Source organism: Mustela putorius, unplaced genomic scaffold (assembly GCF_011764305.1).
Source record: "Mustela putorius furo isolate JIRA1106 unplaced genomic scaffold, ASM1176430v1.1 tig00537227_pilon_pilon_pilon, whole genome shotgun sequence".
NCBI classification, from domain to species: Eukaryota; Metazoa; Chordata; class Mammalia; order Carnivora; family Mustelidae; genus Mustela; species Mustela putorius.
Genome location: NW_025422368.1, coordinates 22523180 through 22546542, shown reverse-complemented (window position 1 = coordinate 22546542; position 23363 = coordinate 22523180). Strand labels below are relative to the sequence as shown.

The 23363-nt window shown below is 40.6% G+C and overlaps 2 protein-coding genes across 10 annotated transcripts in view; one reads left to right on the top strand and one right to left on the bottom strand.

The window, feature by feature from the left end:
• Nucleotides 1-10201, bottom strand: part of RASSF8 (Ras association domain family member 8) — a 130017-nt gene extending 119816 nt beyond the window's left edge. The window contains exon 1 of the mRNA XM_004776395.3: nucleotides 10107-10201. The gene's annotated coding sequence lies outside the window, so the exon portion shown is untranslated. The remainder of the gene's footprint in view (nucleotides 1-10106) is intronic.
• Nucleotides 10202-10904: 703 nt separating this feature from the next.
• The window catches only part of LMNTD1 (lamin tail domain containing 1), a 492088-nt gene continuing 479629 nt past the window's right edge, over nucleotides 10905-23363 (top strand). For all 9 annotated transcript variants that reach the window (XM_045073010.1, XM_045073009.1, XM_045073011.1 and 6 more), the window contains exon 1: nucleotides 10905-11174. The gene's annotated coding sequence lies outside the window, so the exon portion shown is untranslated. The remainder of the gene's footprint in view (nucleotides 11175-23363) is intronic.

Below are 23363 nucleotides of genomic sequence, written 5' to 3'. Positions count from 1 at the left end.
ATTCATTCCTCTGTTCAAGATCCTCAACTGTCTTCTCACTCAAGAGTAAAAACCAAGTTCCTTATCATAGCCCGTAAGTGCCTGGTGTATGGGCCCCCCACCTCCTCTACCTTGTCTCCTGCTCCTATCCCCTCCTCCCCCTATTCCCAGCCTCACTGGTCCGGCAGCTATGATATGTTTATTTACCTGTATGCACTCTCTCCTCTGAGTGTTCTTCCTCCAGCTAGCTGCAGAGTTTATTTCCTTCACTTTATTAAATTCTCTACTCCAATGTGTTCTCATTAGTAAGGACTTGCTGCCCATCTAATATCAAACAACACCTCTACTCCCATCCCCATCATTTTCAATTTCTCCAACTTGTTACATTTCCCCCCCTCTGATTCATGTATCATCCTATAAAGCATGTAAAATTACTCATTCACTTTTTAACTTCCTCCAATAGAATGTACTTTCTAGGAGGGCAGTTTTCTGTGTTTCGTTCTCTGTTAGAGCTCACTGCATGGAAGGTCATGCAGTTCATTTCTGAATGAATGAATGAACAACAACAAGAAAGAGTGTTCACAAGGAAGCCAAGAAGTCTGAAGACAGAGGGAGATGGCTCAACAGTGAAAACATACTACAAACAGCTTTTGTTCTATTAGAGGTAACAAGTTTTCATTGATTTTGGCAATTAAGAAATTGGTGCCTTTGGCAAGAAATGTTTCCAAGAAATGGTGCCTGCCTGGGGAGTGAGTTGGTAGGTAATGCAGTAGAAGTATTAAACACAGACAACTCCTGTAAGAAGTCAGCTAAGAAAGGAGACAGCTAGAAGGAGTAGAAATGTCAAGAGAGACCTGAGCATATCCTTTCCAGGTTGAGAGTGAGGAAAGAAGGGAAGAGGAGACTGAAATTCAATAGAGAGAAAGGAGTACTAATGGTGAACGTCCTAGCAGATAGAAACTCCAGACTGTGAGGAATGAGGACCATCATCCATGTTAACTAGCAAAGGCTCTTCTCCCACACTTAGATGATCTACAGTGACCACATTCTCTTCAGAGACCATCAGCCTAGACAGACTGCAGAGCATGTGTCCTCTCCAAAGAGCACTGGGGCCTCTTCAGACTCCTAGTTCAGACAGAAGGAGCTTACTGGAGTCGGTAAGGGGAAAGGCACTAACCCCTCACTGAGACATTTCACATGCATTCACTTCCATATATGGACATCTACAAACATCACTTTTATTCCAAAACAGCCCTTAATGATTAATTAGTAACCCCATTTAAAGGAAACGTGAGAAGGGGTAAGCTTTATAACTATGCCAAGGCTACCCAGGTCCAGCCAGGCTTTACTGAACTGGGCACTCTTTCCAATATATACCACATGTCATCACTCACTATTAGGAGAAGAGACAGATCATCAAAACTAGAAAAATTAAAATGGAAGATGTGATCTAGTATGGGACACTTTCAAAGAGAGAAAACATAAATAATTTTCACTAACAGTAAAGATAATTAAAATTTAAAGGGGTAAGTTATGCATGTACCCCAACCACCAGATGTTACTACTATGATACATAGCAAATTACAAAAAGCAAAAGGGAGAAGGAGAAATGCTTGAGTAGAAAAGGTTTACATAAAGGCTACAGTAAGGAAACCAGAAATTTGATTAAACATAACAAAAACATTCATTATCACGTATATGATTTAGCTGCTTTTCCTTTAGTTTGTGTTATCCAGCTGTGAATGTCAACTGATAAAATATAAAGAGATACAACACACAACCCATTTTCCACAATGATGCAAAGGCAATTCAGTAGTTAAAGAATAGTCTTTTTAAAAATTAGATTTCCATATGCAGAAAATGAACTTCAGTTCAAAACTTACTCAATACAAAATATTAAATCAATAGGCCAAACACCTTAACAGACACCTTGCCAAAGATATAGGGCAAATAAGCATATGAAAAGATGCCCCACATCATATGTCATCAGGGAAATATAAGTTAAAACAAGATATCACTACATACCTTTTAGATCAGTCAAAACACAAAACACTGACAACACCAAATGTCAAGGAAAAGGAACTCTCATTCATTGCTGGTGGGAATGAAAAATGGTACTCTTTGGAAAAGTCCTTTGGAAGACAATGTGGCGACTTCTTATAAAACTAAATATACTCTTACCATATGACCCTGCACCTAGCTCCTTTGTATTTATCCAAAGGAGTTGAATACTTATGTCCACACTAAAACCTGCGCATGGATGATTATTGCAGCTTTATTCATAATTGCCAAAACTTGGAAATAGACATGTCCTTCAGTATGTGAATGGACAAACTGTGGTATATCCAAACAGCGGCATATTATTCAGACCTAAAATGAGCTATCAAGCTATGAAAAGACATGGAGGAAACATAAATGCATATTAGTAAGTAAAGAGCTAATCTGAAAAGGCTATATACCATATGATTCCAACTCTATGACATTTGGAAAAGGAAATACTACAGAGATAGTAAAATCATTAATGGTTGCCTGGCGTTAGCTGGGGAGGAGAGATGAACAGGCAGAGCACAGAGGATTTTTTAGGGCAGTGCAAATACTCTATGATGCCATGATGGATATGTGTCATTATACATTTCCCCAGACATATAGTACTTAGAACACCAAGAGTGAGCCCTAAGGTAAACCATGGACTTTGGGTGATAATGATGTGTCAAAGTAGGTTCAACTGCAACAAATGTACCATTCTGGTGGGGAATGTTGATAACGGAGGAGGGGATACAGATACAGAGGAGGGGAGTCAGGAAGCATAGGGGAAATCTCTGTACCTTCTGCTCAGTTTTGCTTCGAACCTAAAATTGCTCTAAAAAAATAAAATCTATTTTAAAAACACAACTTAAAGTAGATCATAGACTCCAACATAAAAGCTAACACTATAAAATTTCTAGAAGAAAACCAGAAAATTTCTAGAAGGAAATTTCTTTGACCTTAGCTTAGGCAAAGGTTTTCTTAAAAAGGACACCAAAACCATAATGTATAAGAGAAGAAAATCATAAGCTGGAATTCATCAAAATCAAAAAACTCCTACTTCAAAGTCATTGTGAAAATGAAAGGACAAGCCACAGACTGGAAAAAAATCTTTACAAAGCATATATCTGAAAAATGACTTGTCCAAAATATATAAAGAACTCTCAAAATTCAATAATAAGAAAACCATTAACCTAATAAAAATGTGAGCAAAAGACTGGAACAGAACACCAAAGAAGATATGAAGATAGCAAAAAATACATCAAAAGATGCTCAACACCATTGGTCATTAAGGAAATGCAAATTAAAATCAAAATGAAATACTGTTAATGACTACAATTAAAAAGTCTAATAAAAAATGGAAAAAAAAGACTAATAATACTAAGTGTTGGTAAGAATGTGAAGGAATTAGCATGCTTATAAACTGCTGGTAGGAGAGTAAAATGAAATAATCACTTTGGAAGCAGCTTGGCAGTTTCTGAAAAAGCTACACATACATCTACCAGGATCCTGCCATTCTACTCCTAGGTTCTTACCCAAGACTAATGGAGGCACATGTCCACACAAGGATGATATACAAATGTTCACAGCAGCTTTTAAGAGACAAAAATTAGAAACAACCCAAATGTCCATCAATAGGTACATACATACATAAATCGTTATATATCCATACAGTGGAACGCTATTCAGCAATGAGAAGAAATGAACTATTGCTGGATTTATCAACATGAATGCATCTCCAAATAATTATTCTGAGTGAAAGAAGCCAGACTAAAAAAAGACTATATACTACATGATTCCATTCATTTAAATTCTAGAAAATGCAAACTACCCTGCAGAAAGCAAAGCTTCTGAGGGGAGAGGATAATGGACAGGCAAGGGATTGCAAATGGGAACGGAGAAACTTGGTGGGGGGGATATTCACTATCTTGTCTGTGGTGATGATTTCATATTTATATATGTAGGTTGGAAGCTTATCCAACTGTACACTTAAATATGTACAGTTCATTGCATGTCAGTAGCTGTTTACCTCAGTTCTTTTCAGTAGAGATAAAAAAAAAAAGGAAATAGCAAAGGAGGAAATCATTATATACAAAAAGAAAGAAAAATACTGCACAAGTAAACTATTTAAGGTTTCCTGACATCTAATGGCATCAAGTATTAGAATGTGCTTCAGAGGGGCGCCTGGGTGGCTCAGTCGATTAAGCAACTGCCTTCAGCTCAGGTCATGCTCCCAGATCGAGTCCCCTTTCAGGCTCCCAGCTCCGCGAGGAGTCTGCTTCTCTCTCTGACCTTCTACCCTCTCATGCTCTCTCTTACTTGCTCTCTCTCTCTCAAATAAATAAAATCTTAAAAAAAAAAAAAAAAGAACTTGCTTCAGAAATGACCAAATTTTGCATCAAACACTGCGAATTATTCCCAACCTATCTTTCAATAGGGTTTCTATAAGGGTTTCAGAGATCACAAATCTATTCAAGTATCTTAAGCAAAAATTACAGTGATATTTTGCTTTTCTGCCCATTACCTATCTAGTAAGAAATCTATAATTTTTTTCAACATATGTGCTTCTTTCTGAAGAATAACTTAATTTTAAGTGATTTTCCAATAATAAAATTACTATAATTAAAGACAAACATGATTTAGCTAGGGGCCAATGACAGTTAACAAGTGACAAAATATATCACCCACATAAATAAAACCTGATAGAAAATCATCACAATTCTCCTGTTACAACCTGGACTTATATCTGATATCTTATCAAAACAAAGAGTTAAAACACATGCTACTGAGTCAGAAAATATTTTTCTTGATGCATAAAACTTGGACAGCATTGGAGTTAATTATAATGAGCTTTGGGATATATTTGAATGTGGCAAAAAAAATTGCTAAAAATAAGACTTCTAAATTCTATAGCAAGGCTGTGAAATAAATAGGTAATAGATATTATTGGTGCTATAAAGCCCCAGGCAACTTGTTCAAGGTCACGGAAAGTAACCAAGTAAGCATGTATACATGAGAGAAAAAATAACAGGTTTTAAACAATAACTTTTTTCTCCTCCACAGTGGTAGCTACTCAGGGTACCAATGTCCTGGGGCAAAGAGACCTACCTCAAAGACAAATCAAAGGTCATGCCCTTCCCTGGCCCCACTGCCAATATTTTTATACAAGTAAAATCAGGTCTAAACAAATAAAAAGCTAAGGTAATGGGATGGGCTAGGGAGGGCTTCTCTGTCTTGGCATACCTTCCCAACTAGAAAATAAAGGATGAGTAAACAGGGGAACAACAAGAACCATTTCCTTAAGTAAAGCAAACACATGACAAGCTGAAGGTTCCTTTTTATGATTTTCATCAGGTGAACTACTCATTCTTCTCTTGTCAAAGCACTTAGCCCAGTGCTTGGCACATAATAAGAACTTAAAAATGCTTTTTTAATCTTCCCTGCTCTCCAAACCCAAGGGCATCCAGCTTTTCGCTGACAAAAACTCAAGAGTACAGACCACTTACGAGGCATAACGTTCAGGAGAAACCCAGAGGTTAAGTGCAAACAAATAAATCATGAAAGAATTAGAACTGGCTCCTAAATTCTCTGTATACCTTATTACATACAAAATACAAAACTAGAAAGGAACTGGAATTATACTCTAAGGGTAAAAGGGAAAATTCTAAAAGGAAACTCAAGCCCTAAGAAACAAGTCAAAAGAAAACGTGGGTGATTATGTAAGAATTAGAGACCAGAAATAAGAAGAACATAAACAGTTCAGGGCTATAGTGCATCAAACTAATAATTTGTAAAGACTAACCACATGACAAAACACTCAAACAAGGTTTAAGCCTTCCTTGGCCTTGGAAAGTCATGAGACTTTTTTGGCTAAAAGAAGGAATGCTTCAGTTAAAGAAGGAAAAAGAATTTCCAGGCCTCTAGGTGGCTCCAATTTTTAAACAACCACTCTGCTACCTTAACTAAGTGTTCAAATGATACCTAGTTATTTATGCAAGTCACATCAACAACTGGACAGTACTAAACATCCTTAGAAATATAATGCTCATTTCTCTACTAGTTTTCTCTACCTTCCTTTGAAGTGTGGCACTGAGTGATCAACAGCTGATGACTAATGTATTATCATATGACACATGTAAAATAATATGACATAGTAAGAATTTCTTCTTTCAGTAATCCTGTGCTGATGAAAAAACACCCATAATTACTTTAATGATGTACTCAGAAAAAGGATTATCTACAAAAGAAAATCACAAGGGTAACACTAGTTAAAAGGTGTCTCAATTTATTATCTGAATGTTCCACAGAGCCCAAATACATTAATTTTACCTGGTATCTGCAAAGGCTATTTCATATTATACATAACACCAGCAAGGAGGAAAAATAGGAGAGTGTCATTCTGGCTTTTGTTAGGAAAAGCAGATTGAACAATGGCAATCAAGATATAAAGACAAAACTATCGTTATTATCTTATTCATTATACGAATAGCCATTTATTGAGCACTAGGCACTGAGTATAGACTAGCAAATAAACCAGGCATTATTTCTGCCCTAGAGGGCAAGAGAGAAACATTAAGTAGTTGAATAATATATAGTTATAACTTATGGCAAACATTAAAAAGGAAAGGTGATTGCTCTATGAGGGCGAAGATAAAGGGATTCTAAGTTACACAATGATAAGGGTGATAAGACATTTGTAAAGATGATACATGAATTTATACCCAAGGATAACAAATTACTCAAGGAGATGGTCCTAAAATAGAGACCAATAGCATGAGCAAGAGCCCTGCTGGAGAACTGGACAATGTGGTGGGCAAAGGATGAAGATGGGGGGCAGGGCGGTGCACTGGTCAAATCATGCAGGACCTTACAGATATGTTGAAAATTTCATATTTTATCTGGAGAAATAAATGTCTTTCCTAAGAGCTTTGAAGACTTTAAACATTAAGTAACTTGTTTTCTTTTTAGGTTGCTGGAGGGAAAAGGAACTGGAAGGGGTACAGTATATGTGCAGAAGGCAATGGGGAAAGATAACGATGGCTTCAAGCAGAATGGAAGCATAGTGGAGACTGAAAATCACACAGATTTGAAAGAGATTTTTCCATAAGAGTAGAAAAGGATTTTTTGACAAACTGGTGGGGGGGGGGGCAGTGAAAGAGCAGAAGAGAGAATGAAGGATAAACTCCAGCCTTCTGGCCTGAGCCACCTGTTAGATGGATGAGATGGAAAACAGAGGAGGAACTGTTCGAAAGGTTGGGTAATCAAGAGCTCAGTTTCGAAGAAGTGTGAGACAATGCCATTTATTGGCTATGGTACCAGACATTATATTAGATATTCTACTTGTCACAGCATTCCTTTTAGTAGCAGTATCCCCATTTTACAGAAAGCAAACTGTAGATCATGATGTTGAGGTAGCATGTTGAACTCATCCAGTTCAAAGTGACAAAGTCACATTTCCCACCCAAGTCTGGTTGGCTGGTTGTGAGGTAAGCTTTCTTTCCACTATACCCAGTTCATGGGAACTACTTCTACACTTTGCATCTTGAAATCTATTTAGGGTTGGAGCAAGCTAGCGCCCAAGAAGAGTAAATAGGTGATACATTATTTTTTAAATCCAAATTCTCAGATTTATAATGTATAATGTTTTCCTATACCACTCCCAATCCCAATCCACTTCTATCTGCCCAGTTTTACAATGTTTTGAACACTAGCAAGATATCCCTGATCTCAATGATTTACAGTAAAGGAGCAAAGCCACCATGTCCAGAATGAACCATAATGAAAAAGTAGCAATACCCAGCAGCAAACAACATTTCTACTCTCAAGCCATACATATATCAACATAAGATAGATCAACTGAGCAATAAATTCTGAACAACTACTTCTCAAAAACAGCTAAGGCGTTCAAGTCAAGAATTAATGTAAGCCAGTATGGAAGGCTACAAAAGCTAAGAACTGAGATTCCCCTTAAAAAATCAAAATCTTGGGGCGCCTGGGTGGCTCAGTCGTTAAGCTTCTGCCTTCGGCTCAAGTCATGATCCCAGAGTCCTGGGATCGAGTCCTGCCTCGGGCTCCCTGCTCAGCGGGAAGCCTGCTTCTCCCTCTCTTACTCCCCTTGCTTGTGTTCCCTCTCTCACTGTCTCTCTCTCTCTGTTAAATAAAATCTTTTTTTTTTAAATCAAAATTTTAAAAGAAAAAAATGTTAGGCAAAAAAGAAATTATACCACCATTGTGTAGAATTTAATATCTGCAATTCCCAAATATCTCCACCAAATGCCAAATTCAGCAAACACGCATGCTAAAAACAACCTAAACATCCTTTTCTTTTTAAAAGCTTTTCCCTGTAGCACAATGACACTTTAGCAAACTGAAATGCCTTTCCTATCTGCAGAGTCTCATGATTTTCTCACTCTCTGGGCTGATGTCCCTCTCAGCTACTGAAGCCCAGAAATTAGGCTTGATTAATGAACCTAGAAAGAACTCAATGTATTACTAACAATTGTGTCTATTACTGAAAGTACCAGCTTGAGGCTCTTAAAAGGGAGGAAAATGAGGAAAGCGGAGATTTTTGAAAGGTTTCATCACCTACATTACAAATTATATTTTGGTGGGTCTGATCCTTCAATATAATCATCAGATTACATTCAGGCTTCTTAAAGTGGGATATAGGGAGCTTTCATGGTTTGGGGAGAGTTTGTCATGGAGATAAAATTTTAAAAGTAGCATTAGTATGCCCACTGAAACATAAACACACACACACACACACACCACCCTCCAAAATGATAGTACTACTGTGTCCTTCCTTCTGATTCTTGTGCCCACCTGGCACCTCTCCCTGCAGAGGTCTAGCTGGTATTCCCTACTGCCTCACCCAGTCAAAGGACAGGTTGCTTAAAATCCATTAAGAAAGCTTCCCATTTTCTATTCCTTCATAACAGGATGGCCAACTCCTGGCAACCCAAAGATGAAAGACTTTTTTTTAAAAAGGGGGCGGGGGATCTACCTGAGGCCTTCTACCAGAATGAGGGAGGTTAATCCAATAGGCAAAAAAGCAGGGCTCTATACATATTTAAAGGTCCTTTCTGGCGACACAACAGATTTAATGAGGAATTGCTGAGCCACATCATACTGGAAAATCCGTAAATGTTCCTCCTCGCTGTTACCAGGGTGGAAGATTTTTTTGTTGTTGCTTTAATGCAAGGCTTTGATGTACTGACACAGCTAGCCTGATGGGTTTAAGTCAGCTAGGAAATGTGCCCTGCATCTATTTCCCTTCTAAATCCCTGAAGATCAGGGGCAATACTGACCCGTAATTACATTCAACGCTTGCACTGCTCAAGATGCCATCTGATGCTGAAAAAGTAGTGGTTTAGCAACACCAGGCGGCTCTACGATGCTAAAATAACAACGCAACACTCGATTACGAACCCAGGTACTCGGCTTGTAGGCTCCAGTGCCGCACAAGGACCCACATTCAAAGCTCACGTCGCTTCAGGTTGAAGCTTATTAAGCTTTCCGCGATGTACCCTCGCAAAGTTTCTAGTCTGCAAAACGGAATTACTTTCAAAGTCCCCTGTTTTGGAATCCCCTCCCCAGACGGGTTGGCGGCAAGGGGAAACAGGGACCGAGGATGATAGTTAAGCGTTCACCCAATTTTAAAACCTAAAAACCAATCGTGTTTTCAGAGGAGAAAGTAAGCGTTCACCAAATCACCACCCGGGCAGCGAGCATCCGATTTCCATTGGAGAGAAAAATGCTAAAGAAGCCATACATACGTTTCCCTGGCCAACAAAAGTGGCCTCTAAACTCCCCTGCCAAGGACACGGGTAGGAAACCGAGAAGCAGGGCACAAGCCTGCACTTCTCAATCCGAAGCGCGTGTGTGCGGCGGGGAGAACGCGCAAAGGCGAACACAACAGGGAGAAAGGTGAACCGGAGGAACAGGGAGCTCGCGGCCGCAGGGCAGACCCGGCGAAGAAACCCAAGGTGTAGACAGAGGGGCGAGGGGGCGGGGAAGGGGGAGCCCGCAGGCTCCAGGAGGAGGAGGGAGGGGTCGCAGGCGCTGCCCAGAAATCGCGGCGGCCGAGTAAAGTTAATACTTACTCAGTTTCGCAACTGCGCCGCCCCCGCAGGCCGGCCGGGGCGCTGGGGACGGGCCGGCGTCCGGAGCTCCGCGGCCGCCCAGCGCCTGTCCTGGCCGCACCGCCCGGCGCGCCTGCCTCCGCCGCACTCGGCGGGCCCCGCGCCCCGCACTGGCGGGAGGCCCTGGCTCCCGGCGTGCCCTCTCCGCGCACCTCCCGGCCGGCGCTAGGTGAGTGTGGCCGCCCCCCGGTGGGGCTGCCGCGGGGTGCTAGCGCGCGGGCAGGGGCCGCGCCGCCCGCAGGAGCCGCCCCCAGCGCCGCCGCCGCTTGCCGCGGGCGGTCCAGCGAGGCTCAGCGAGGAGTGCGGCGGCGGGCGCTGCGCCGGACGGCGGAGTTCGCGGCCGGCTCGCTCCCGCGGCCGGTGCCTCTGGGCTGGGGGCCGGACTGGGGGGCCGGGCCGGGCTCGGGCGGCCGGGCGGCTCCGCCCCTTCGCCGGGCCGCGGGCAGAGCGCGCGAGAGGAGCGGCGCGGGGGCGCCCCCCTCGGCCGGGCGCTCGGGTTACAGCCGCGGCTCCCCGGCTTCCCCGCCCGCGCCTCGCCGGTTCGCCGGCGCCCTGAGAGACATTGTAACGGAACTGGGACGCCAGCGCTGCATTGTGGGAGCTTTTAAAGCGGCGGGGAACGAGCCGGGCCGCTCGGGCCCACGGGGCCGGGCTCCCCCCGGAGCCCCTAGCACGGCCCCGCCGCCGCGCGTTCCGGCACACGCCCCAGACCGCCGAGGCCTGTGGACCGGAAAGCCCGAAACGGGGAGGTGACCGGTGCCTCCCGACTGACTCTCCCCGGAGCCCAGTCTTCCATAGCCCGGGGTGAGACTTGTAAAACTGCCCTCTCCGGTCATCCCGGAAAGTAGGCGGCTTTTTTCTGCAGACGCTTAAGAAAGGAAAAGAAGGAAAGAAAAATAAGCCCTTCCATCCCCCAAGAACTGGGTTTGAATTGCTTTTCATCTGGCGTGGCAGTGATTCAGCGACCCCCTTCTCAGCAGCAGGCAGTGACAGAGACAGGAGAGGAAACACACAGCGAATGAATCAGACGTGAGTAACCAAGTTTAGAAAGAAATGGGCTCAGATTCAGAAAATTGTCCTCCCCTCCCCCCCATTAAATACAGCGAGCGGTCGAGGAAGAAAACCAGGGCTTTTATCCGAAAATGCAGATATGTATGTTGTTCTCCCTATTCCACCTTTTTTTTTTTTTTTTTTTAAATGGAACGCAATGACTCTAGCCACTGGACAAAATTGGTTTTTTGGTCCGGGCTTGTGCTCACACACAGCAACAGCTATTAATTTGGGGGGGGATGGAGTGAAGATAATGGATGAGATACAAAAAAAAAAAAAAAAAAAAAAAAAAAGCAAAAACAAAAACGAAAAAACACACACAAAAAACCCCGTTATAAAATACCCCTTTTAATTCTCCAGACAGTTTTTGTTGTTGTTGTTGTTGTTTTTTAAAATCAAAACAGGGATAGTAAATTTGAAGCACAACTTGTTACAGCTCAGCTTACTGAGGGCCTGATTTGTTTTGACTTGAGTTTGTGTTTGTGGGCCCTTTGTTTCTTCCTCTTGTTTTTTGACCTTTAGTTATTGCACAGCTCATTAGTTCCTTTAAGTTCGAGGTGAACTGAGGAGAGAGAGTGGAATAGTAGGACTCAAAGGTGGCTGATTAAGGTTTGGAGGATTTGGGGACGAGAAGAGTTCTCTATGATCAAATACAAAACCTGAGGGGAATTTTATTTAAGGTGATTCTGTAGGGTATGGATCCCTCTTCTCAGAGGACCTTTCCAGCCTTAATGTTAACATTGCCTAAGCGCTCATTCCCTTGTCAACCTTTCACTCCACTGAACAACATCAGTCACCCACCTAATTGCCAAATCTAATGGAAAAATTTAATCCCCATTTTGTCATGCCCTTTGTGGCATTTGCCAATTTTGACCTCCCCTTCCTTCTTAGAACTTTCCTCCCTTTTTTTGTTGTTGTTGCTGTTGTTGTTGATAGTCATCCCCCTTCTGTGGAGGTCTTGAAATAGGGACCCTCAAACAGGTCTTGAGTGATGGCTGGCAGGAGTGTGGCTATTGTTAAACTAGGATTCGGGATCTTACGGAAGAACATATCCTTTAACTTTCTGAGGAAACAGTGGGAAGAGGAAGAACCTCAATCTACTAGATTCAGTTCGTCACCACTAGGGAGGTTCTTGACCTCAGTTTTATCGTGTGTCCAGAGGTGAACAGTGGACTGACATATGGCAACCAGTTTTCATGACTAGAATTTAAATCAGGATGAAATTTACTATGATAGTATACCCATGACCTCTGTTTAGGATAAGCACTTACTAGGATCCAGGTACCTGGTAAGGTATCCCCACCTCCAAACCAGAATGTGTCTTCCTGATGGCTGCCAAAGTCAGTGAATTTACCTCTGTCCAGTCCTGAATAAACCCAGAAAAATCTCTTCTCTGCCTCAACCCCCCGTGGTTAATGCATTCTTTCTCCAGTGTATAGTGCAATTTGTTTTCAACTTTCTTAGCTGTAATCACATCTCTGTTAAGCCTTCCTGAGATCACACCAAATGTCCTTGACAGGATTTGTAAACAACCCTTATTTCTGGTTTCTAATTATATTCTCAGAAGTAGCCTAACTAGAATTAGTGAGTATTCATGTATTTCAAGCCCTGTGACATAATTGGATTTGATATTCAGGAAAACTGTTTGAGAAGATAGATTGAGAAGAGGAGAATCCCAAGAGAGTCTTAATATAGAGAGCTGTGGGAATGAGGGGGTAGAGGAATAGGAGGTATATTACTATCGGTATTACTTTCCCACTGCTAACTGTAAAAAGTTAACACAGCCTTGGTAGCTAGAACTAAGAATGTGTGATTTTACAGTTCTGTAAGTCAGAAATTCTAAAATCAAAGTGTGGGCTGTGTCCCATCTGGAGCCTCTGGGGGAGAATCCATCTCTGCTTTTTCTATCTTCTATGCTACATGCTTTCCTTGGCTTGTGGCCTCTTCCTCCATCTTTAAGGCCGATAGCATATCATCTTCAGATCTCTCTTCTTGTGATCTCCGCTTCATGGTTAGGGCCTATCTTTTTCTCCAACGTAGGCAAAGAAAATTGAAATTGATGTAGGTGCATTTCTAGCTGTATATGTATATGTTACAAACTGAACTGAGTTGGATTACTTCTGGGAAGAGATGACAGTGTCTTAATTACTAGTCAAATCGTCATAGGGACAACTTATTTGACTGCAAGATTGCTGAAGTGGTGTGCTGTTAGTTCCACTAAACCTATACCCATCTGGTGACTCATAGAACTGAAATCCAAGGTGTTAACACACTAAGAAGACCAGGTTCACATGTGCAGTTTCTGGGGATCAGCCTCTTTTTCTGGAAATCCCCAGCAACTCTTTTTTATGGTGTCCAGTGGAGTCATATTGCCAAGTTTGAGAAATACATGTCTAGACCAAAATTTCCCAAGCTGGTCCACCAGGGAACATCCTGTAAGAAGGGATTCTGGGAAGACAGTTTCTTCATGCTTGGAGAAGGTCCATGGAACACAGTTGTAACTACAGTTCAGGCCAGCCAAGAAGCTTATCAATGGGATAGATTTATCAAGAGCAAAGTGTTGGGAAATTCTTTCATGAGGAAGTCTAAGGGAGAAACAAACATTTTCTCACAAGAAATAGGTATGTGTATTGGCAGAGATAAATTACAGACTTATGACTATAACATACCTAACCCTCTATCTTTCCTTCTTTTTCTCTACTTCCTTCACTACTCTATGCTCACCCAGACTACTTACAACTTCATTACCTCTCAAACAGTGTCTCAGGACCACTTCTCATTCTCTTACCCCGTAACCTTGAAATTGCCTGTTACTTTTAGAGCCATCCCCATCCTCCTCTAACCTTACCTCCACCTGCTTCATAAAGCCAGGGACTATGTTATGTTTATCACTGTAAATATCACTGCTTGATAGAAGACCTGGCTCAGACTGAGAGTTCAATTAATATTAGTTGAAATAATAATTAAGTGAATGAATGACAATATAAATGGAACAAACTAATGCCACTTACTCACCTGTCATACTTGTCTTTGATCTAGTCTTTAACTAATAAACATTAAAAAAAAAACAATAAACTATGGTATTGTGCTAGGTTCTGGGATTACAAAAATTAATATGACATAATTTCAGCCTTCTATGGCTTCATAATTCATCTGAGGAAACATATGCTAAAAAAGAAAATGAGGCAGATAATGCTAGTTGCCTGTCCTATTTCCTTTCTTCCCTTCTCTCTTAGTAATAGAAATCTGATTTCGTGCCTAGCGAAAAATTTCATTTCATAACCTTCCTTGCATATGGGGGTTACTAAGTATAGGCCACAGTATGTAGTTGAGAGGTGTTGTATAGGATTCCTTATTTGTGTATCTGGTGGTAGGGTGTTAGCAGGGCTGACCCAAGCCGTATTATTGCCTGGAATATAGCTGTGATAGATGGAGTCACAGCTGCAATCTTGTGACATCAAGACTGCCAGATGGGGGACGCCTGGGTGGCTCAGTGGGTTAAGCCGCTGCCTTCGGCTCAGGTCATGATCTCAGGGTCCTGGGATCGAGTCCCCCATGGGGCTGTCTGCTCAGCAGGGAGCCTGCTTCCTCCTCTCTCTCTCTGCCTGCCTCTCTGCCTACTTGTGATCTCTCTCTGTCAAATAAATAAATAAAATCTTTAAAAAAAAAAAAAAGACTACAAGATGGGTAGTACAGATGGGGTCATTTATTCAGCCTTCATTTAGTTACTGTTACTGATAAATTTGAAAGGAAAAGGAAAAAAGTCATGTCTTCAGTAGATGTATGTGGAAAGCAAATAAATAAGGTATTCTTTTTCATTCCTAATGAATATCTTGTATGCATACTGAAACAAGATAAAGATCTATAAATATTGTGATTTGACAAATATAAAAGGACTTTTTAGAAACAGAGCACAGTTCTCAGATCTTCAGGAATTTTTAATGTCATGATGGTTTCTTCTTAAAAAAAAAAAAAAAATTGGTTACCAAGTCATAAACTACTCCTTAAAAGACCCTCCAACAGTTTGATGGGGTAAGAGGGTGATATATTTTGTTAACCAAAGTACAGTATGGAATGAAAATACAGCATAAACTGTAAATGGGAACTGCAACAGGCTCTCAAAAGGAATACCTGCAAATATATTCAGAAACAGAATTTAAAGATGATTGGGTCCTGTTTAGGTACAACTTTTTTGAGAGGTTAATCCCATGAAAATGATAAAGTCTTTATTTTTTTTATTACAGACTGGAAGAATGGATTTAATCAGCTCAGATTAATTATAGGGGGCTCTCTATAAGAGGCTATACTAGGATCAGTATATTGGGGGAAAACAGAGAATGTGGTACCTCTTGTTACAAAGTTGCATTTTTGTAAATACAAGAAGTAAAATTTGGTCCGTCTGGCATTCTTCCAACCTGAATGCTATTTACCAATCTCCCTATATTTCTGCAATACTATAATTGAGGCTTATAGGGATGACCCTGAAATGACTTCTAAATCATAGCAGAAAGATTAAATTATCTTTTGCTTTCCCTTCATACATTTAACTATATGTTTATTAATTGCAAGCTGGAAATTTGATCTGTTTTATAACGCTGCTGGATTAATGAGAACATGCTTATCAGGGACATAGTCATTCACAATCACAGAATTTATAGTTCACGGGAGGAAAAAAACCCCCAGAAAGTGATTAAAAATGTAAGATTTATGTGATCATAGGAAGAATAATTATTACAAAATAATTTAGAATCAACCAGCCACATTTTAAAAATTGCAACAAATGTATTGGTTAATGGTACATAATGATACATAGCTAATTTTTAAAGTAAGTATATTAACTCATGTTCTGTGGTAAGAAGAGTATGAATAAGTCTTCATTTTGGATTTTTAAAAATGTAGTTTGTTAGTGTCTGCAAGAGAGTAGGGTTAGATATAGGCCTAGGAGTCTTATAAATCAAGGTGGGTTATGTGTCTAAATTTGGTTTAGGGTCCTGTTAAGTTGCTCCTTGTTTCATTTTTGGTAGATGTATTACTCTAGTGACTGTAAAGGACCTCTAATGAACATGTGGAATGAATAGAAGTCTGAGGTAAGTTTCCCTCAGACTTAAAGTGGAGCCTGATTCAGGGATTCTGGTGCAGGTGACTTATTGGGAGCATGCCTCAGGAGAAGGTGAAGGGAGGTAGCATTTAGAGGGAATAAAGCTAAGTAATGACAGCATCTCAGCAGGAGAGCAGCTTCAGCCTGATTCTGTGGGCAATTCTAAAGCAGAAATTGCACTGCCCAATTGGTCCCTTGGGTCAAGGAGGCTGGCCTTTTGCATTTCCATTGTCAGTCACTCATTGGGTGAGGGTTGGTGGTAACCCTCAAGGCAAGACACCTTCTGTTCCCCCAAAGGCAAAGGTAATCTCTGAGAGGAGGACAGCTGCAGTTTTCAACCAACTGTCATGGCAGATAGAGATGCAGGCACCAGTCCAAGAAGGGGATCTGGAGAGGGTACCCACAACATCCACTGCACATCATATATAGGTTAGAGACCCAGCAAGACCCTTAGTAACAACTGAAGCATACTACTAACAGCACTACAGAGGCCAAACCTTGTATGTATGACCTGTTTCTAAAGGAAAAACTTTCAGAGTACAAGTAGGGATGGAAGGAACATATCTCCTTTTCTCTCCTCTCACCTACCCTTTGTGCCAGGCAGTGGTAGCTGGTGATGGCTTCAGGGACTGAAGCAAGGTGCCCAGCAGGGAAGGAACTAAGGATGTTAAGAAAATTTAGGATCGATCCCGAGAGCCTGGAATGGCACTAGGGTCCTCTTGGGTTAAGGCTTATACCTGAGGCCAACTTGCTTGTCTTGCCCTTTCTTTTCTTCAGCTCATCCTAGAAACTTACTTGCCTGCTTATCGTTCCTCTGTCAGTCCCGTTGCTGCTCGCCAGGATTTCTGTCTCCCTGGGCCTTCTCCAGAGCCCTACTTGTCTTTCTTCAAACAACTTTTCTACCATTCTTTATATAAAAACATTCAACTTTAGCTTTTCTGACCTTTTTTAATAGTTTGACAGCTTAATATGATGATGGGTGTGGGAAGAGGGAATAGAGCAAAAAAAAAAAAAAAAAAAAATCCTTCCCATGCTCTTCCCTTTCCTAGATTTAGCCCAATAAGCCAAGCACAACATGGGTACTATGGGTGGGTCTTCGGGAAAAATAGGCCATGTAGCTGAATCACTTGCATTTGGGGGGAGCACTCAGAGGCTCTTCTGGGAGGTTCTCAGTGAAGGCTCTGGGATGCAGTGCAGGAGTAAAGAAGGTGGACAGCTCCAGAGGAGACATAGGAGTTGGCATGTGCTACAGGAGCAGGGACAAGGCAGTGTGTGCTCTTCCTCTAGCAAACTCAAGGACTTTCCTTCTCTTCCCTCTCCTGGCCGTTCATCCCCAGACCTTCCGAGGAAGATACTATTTAAGACAACTGAAGAAATGTTGACAACTGTGAATAGGTGGTTTGGGGCAAGAGTGGCAAGATACTGGTTACTACAGGCTCTGAAGGAAGAGAGGAAAAAAAAAAAAAATATATATATATATATATATATATATTTTTTTTTTTTCCCCCTCATCTGGAAAGGAAGAGATGTTCGCTATACCCTAAAGCTGGAGTAGAAATAAATGATTTCAGAAACTTCTGATATTGGAATTGAAAATACTACCACTTTGACTTGAATCAGAACAATATTCCCTAATATTGTACTCAAATAAGCAATGGATTAGGGGTGGCTTCTGACAGTATAGTCCACATGAGTGCTGTGTGGTATAGTGGAAGTGGTATAGGGTATAGGCTCAGACACTGATGGTATCCTCATCTCATGTCTGACAATGCCTTTCCTTCCCTGTGGAGATCCCAGTCTTCCTGACCTGTATGGGAGGTAAGTCAACCTACTTATAAAAAAATTTGGGAACTCTAAGGCCCTTTTCTCAGAGATTTGGAAAGATGCTAAGACAGATATTGGTTCAAGTTCTGACTCTGCTTTTTACTACCTGTGTGACCATGGGCACATTATTCAAGATCTCAGACTTTAGTTTTCTTATTTCAAAACAAATAAGAGGTGAGAGAGGAGAGGGTAATAGTAGTAGCACAAGAAGAGTTATTATTTAGAATAGCATGTTGTTATTATCTGCAGGCTGTTAGGTGAGAAGATACTTAGGGCAAATCCAATAATTATAATTTTCCGTTTCAATATACCCTGTGCCAGGCATTGTTCTAAGTGCTTCTCATACATTAACTTTTTTAATATAAGAAGTTTATCAGGTAGACACTATTATTTGACCCGTTTTACAGATTAGGAAGTCAAAGCAGAGAGGGAGATTAAGTATATTCCCCAAGATTTCGTTATTAGATAGTAGCAGAGCTGGGATTCAAACCCAGTAAGTGGGGCTCCAAAAATCTGTGGTCTCCACCCATACGGTATATAGTTACAGAGTAGGGCAAGAACCAAAAATAGCTGAGAGAGTGAAATGTAGAATTGGTACAAGTTCAAAGTGAAAAGATCACAAAGTGAGGTCTGGGTTAAGCAAGTTCCTCTCATCTGTGCTGAGGATGATGGTTGGGGAGGTGAGGAGTGGGCAGGCCCAACAGTATCAAAGACTCCTCATCATAGATGGTTCATCTAGCAAAAGAAGTTCATCTCTTTTTTAGAAGGATTAATAAGCTTCCAGGTCAATAAATAAATTGGGAAAGTAACACACAGATGACCATGACTAAAGTAACTATGTGCATTTTAAAGGACATTCCTGGTCGTGTGTATCTTTTACTGGGTAAAGGACCATCCTAGGAAATGACCCAGTGAGTGCTCATTGTTGCTGCTTAAATCAGCTTTGTGACCCTAGAAAGTCCTTTTGCTTTCCAGGATCTCTATAAAATGGAAGTATGATCTGCCAGTGATTTTTTGGAACCCCATGATTGACTGATAGATCTGGCTGCCTAGTGGGAATACCCTTTCCCTCTTCTGTTCCCTGTGCATCCCCCATGTGTATTTCTTACAAGAGGGCTGCATTTCCAGGTGGGATTGCGTTCTTATACCAAGGGCTTACAAAATTACCTCCAATGTCACATGTAGATCTAGCATTCTGAATATATGAATCATAAATAATTTATGCCATTGAAAGAGAGGGGATATGGCAGAATAGGCTTGCTTCTGTTTCTAATAATGACCCAAATAGCAGTTCAAAAATCCAACTAAAAAAATCCAGAAAAAAATTTTAGGTAAGGCTTTAAAATAGTTTTGTACCAGGAATGTAATAGCAAGTGAATATAATTCTATTTTATATTTTTTATGTTATTCTGTGACTTCACTCAGCATTCAATTTATATATCAATTTGTGAGTATTGGTTTTCAAAAAAGTCAGTATTCTATGAGGTCTATGAACTAATAGAGCTTTATAACAAATAAATGAACAGAGAGTGGATACTCTAAGAAGAAATAGCTTCATGTTACTTGTTGCCTTGAAAACTGGGAAGTCTGTGTACTAATAGGGGTCATGACAGCGTGTCAAACTGAAGAAAAACTGCACAATACTCTAGTGATTCTTGACGGAAGTAGATAATCAATTCAGATTTGGGTAGTTTCAGAGAGTAAATCAGGAAAAGGAAATCTTTTTCTTCTCCTCAGGGCAGAGATATTTTTTGTGTGCTTTAATTTTAGTACTTTATATTCCCTAAGGAAGTATTGGTTAAAACAAAAACTATGTACTAGAATACAGTGTCAGAAATTAATCAAAGGTGGAGTAGCATGTCAGTCTCCATTCTCGTGTATAAAAGAATAATCATGATTGTACTGTGGGGGTCTTTGTAGGTAAGGGCTCCTAGTCCTGCCTGGTCATTCTATACAAGAGCAAATGAGGGGTTATTAGAAAAAAATCAAGGAAAAAAAGCAAAAAAGCAAGACAAAATGAAGTATGGGAGTTAAAATTCCAGACCTTGGCAATCAACACCCATATCAGGATGATGTGTAGAAAAAGGAAACCAAGGGTGACCTTGGTTTAAGGACCTTAGGGACTAATGACGATGATATTGTCATTAAAGGCAGATGATTTTAATTACTGTCTTTCTAGTAGGCTGAAGTTGGGAAAGGATGAAGTGGTGATTTGGAGGAAGAAGTATTTTCACATAATTATTTTCCAATGAGTGCTCAAGGACATCCTTAGGTTATATTTTAAAGATAGTGCAGAATTCACATGAATGATTAAAATTCAAATTTCTAAGATTGAGAGAAAGTAGTTCTTAACCTCCAGGTGGGTGAATATTAGAAAGAAAAGGTTTTTTTCCTATACTCGTTTGCTTGGTTTTTGGTCCATTCTGCTGATTAAACATCCTCACTCAGAACTTACTACTGCCCATGAAAATACTGGAAAACCAGACCTCTGAAATAGCTTGTCTTTTTAGAATTAAGTCTTTTACTTAAAATCTGAGCCCAGACTTGACATTATTATTGTGAATGAGAATTCTGTGTGCCAAGGCAGGGACTGAGCAGGAGAAGGCTTTTCTTGATGTTGACCGTGAATGCCTGTTTTTTTTTTTGCTTTGTAAAGTTGGCTTTGGATAGCCAGGTTGTATAGGGAAATCTTAAGAGTCACGTGGCAGCTTTAAAACTCTTTAGAGCTGGACACAGAACTTCACAGTTTCACCCCATACAAGCAGCCTCCAGCAGGAGGAAGCCCAGCAGCTGTGAGGCGTCTGTTCAGAGCAGTATTGCATAGGCCTGAAGCAGTATGCTCTGTCTTTAAGTAATTCAAGACTGCCACTAAAGTTCCCTGTCATGGCACAACTGAAGCTGAAAAAACCTGAATTATAGCCTGTCGAGCTGGAAGGGATTTTAGGGCTCATCTCATCCAATCCCTTCAATTTCCAGTTGAGGAACCAAATCCAGAGATGTCTAGGGACCTGTTCAAGATAATGCAACTAATTAGGCTCAAAGTTAAGACTCCAGACAGAATACAAACAAACATTTGTATTGAAACCTCACATCATTTCTATCCCTTGTTTCATCAACTTTTATCTCTCTGTAAAGTAGTTAACACAGCAACAAGCTAGAATAAGAAATTTGTAAGCAAAATTGTGCCAACATGTTTAGGATTATATTAGTATTCTCTGAAACCCCCCAAAACATTTGATTAAATAGTTTGCAGCCAATTTGAGAATTTGTTTTTCTTCAAAGGGTGCTTTCATTTTCAGAAGTTAAAGAAATCTTTGTACCGTGTTCAGGCTTTAAAGGCTGGGCTCTTGATGCCCATGGCGATGGTTCATTGTTGCTGGTGCCACTGTGAGACCAAATAGTGCTTCAAAAGTAATTCAAGGCTTGGGCTTTTTAAAGGAGCCCAAAGTCATGTCTTTCTGATTATAGTACGTGCAGTTGTCAAGTGAGAGAAACCAGTTTCTCTTGGTGAGTTCTGCAATCAATGGGCTATGAGCAGTCACACTCACAGAGAACAGTCCTCCATTGCATTTGAGATACAGGACTGACCCCCCAGATCAAGCTGCCTGAAATTGCCTTTTTACTTAACATCAAGCATCTTCAGAGGTCATGTTAGAAGCAGTAGGGGAACTATTAAGTTGTACTGGAATAGAAGAGCTAGAAAAAACAAATGTGTACCCGAAAGGTGGAAAGAGGCTTACACTGGCTGTATTTGTAGGGACCCTGTTCAGATGTGTCTTTTCTGCCATGAAGATTCTTCTAACTTGCATTTTGATAGGTTTTCATTTTCTTAATTTTAAATCATGAACTTTCCTTGTGCTGATTAAAGAAAAATAAAACAGAAGTCAGTTACTTCCTAAATTCCTCTCAGCCTATTAACATTCTTTCTTCACGCATTGTTGCTTGTTCGCTGCCTCTCAACTCTTCTCTGCAGTAAGTAAATTCCTAGTGGTACAAAGAAAACTCAATCCCCAGTTGTTCTCATTCTTCCCCCGAGAGATCCTGCATATGTCTGTCTTATTCCTTTTCCCAACCTCAACTTTGTCTTTTCCTCTGCTTATCTTTCTTGATATATCCTTGTAGATGTAGAGATGAGCACATGAGACTTTTCCTCCCTTCCCTGACTTCCCTGAGAATTTTCCCCTCTCCCCCTACACTTGTGTTTAGTACTTTCTCTCTTCCATTTTGTTCCAGAAATCTAGCTGTAAAGCATGGCTGATAAGCATATTCATTTTGTTTGCAATAAACCTTGAAGGAGGAAAAATCAACCTAAAGAGCCACTGCCAGAATACTATTGTGAAAGTTCACTTTGGCTTTACATGAAAGGATTCATTTCCCATTTCCCATTCTCTACCACATCCTTTTATACTTAAACTTAATTTCCTTATTAAAAATATTTAAAAAATTATTTCTAGCTAATAGTTCCATTTTGAATGCTGCAGGACAGTATTGTCTTCTACTACTTTTCATTGCACATAGACCACAGGAGGTAAATGAGCCCTTTTGAAATAATTTTGGAACCTGGCCATTTTTAAAACATTGTTTCTATGAGAAAATGAATTCCCAGCTTTTAGAACATGACTTATTTTAGCTTGGGTATTTCCTCTGTGTGTTTGATAACAAAAAATCTTTTTGATGTGTTAACATAAAATCAAAGAGACTTGCCTTGGTTTTTTACCTTGTTGAATATTCTCATAATAGAAAAAAATAACGTGTTATATTCTTTTGTATTTGTATAACATTTGGGAACCTTGCAGTGTACATTACTTGTGTTTTATAATTTTTAACAATCAGTATATGGAGACTGCAGTTGCCTGCTGCTTCTGTTCTTCCTTCGTCTGGGTACATGGAGAGACCATATTTCCCAATCTCCCTTGCAACACCTGTGGCTATGGGACTGAATACTTGAGGATGGAATAGGAGTACAAGATACGTAAGGAACTTCTACCTTATCTGCTTAAGAGGATATCCCTGGCTGGAGACTCCCTTGCTTTCCTATTTAGCCAGCTGGGATGGCGACAACCAGAACCCTACAAGCCAACAGTTGATGGCAGAGCTGCTGCCAGCCTGGGCCTCCAGCAGTTGACTGGAGCAGAGTTGCCCACCAAGCCGGAATGCTTATCTTGTGCTGTTAACTGGGAGACAAATAAACTTCATTGTTCTTGGAACTACTGAATTTGGGGGTTTTCTTTCTTACAGCAGCTTTA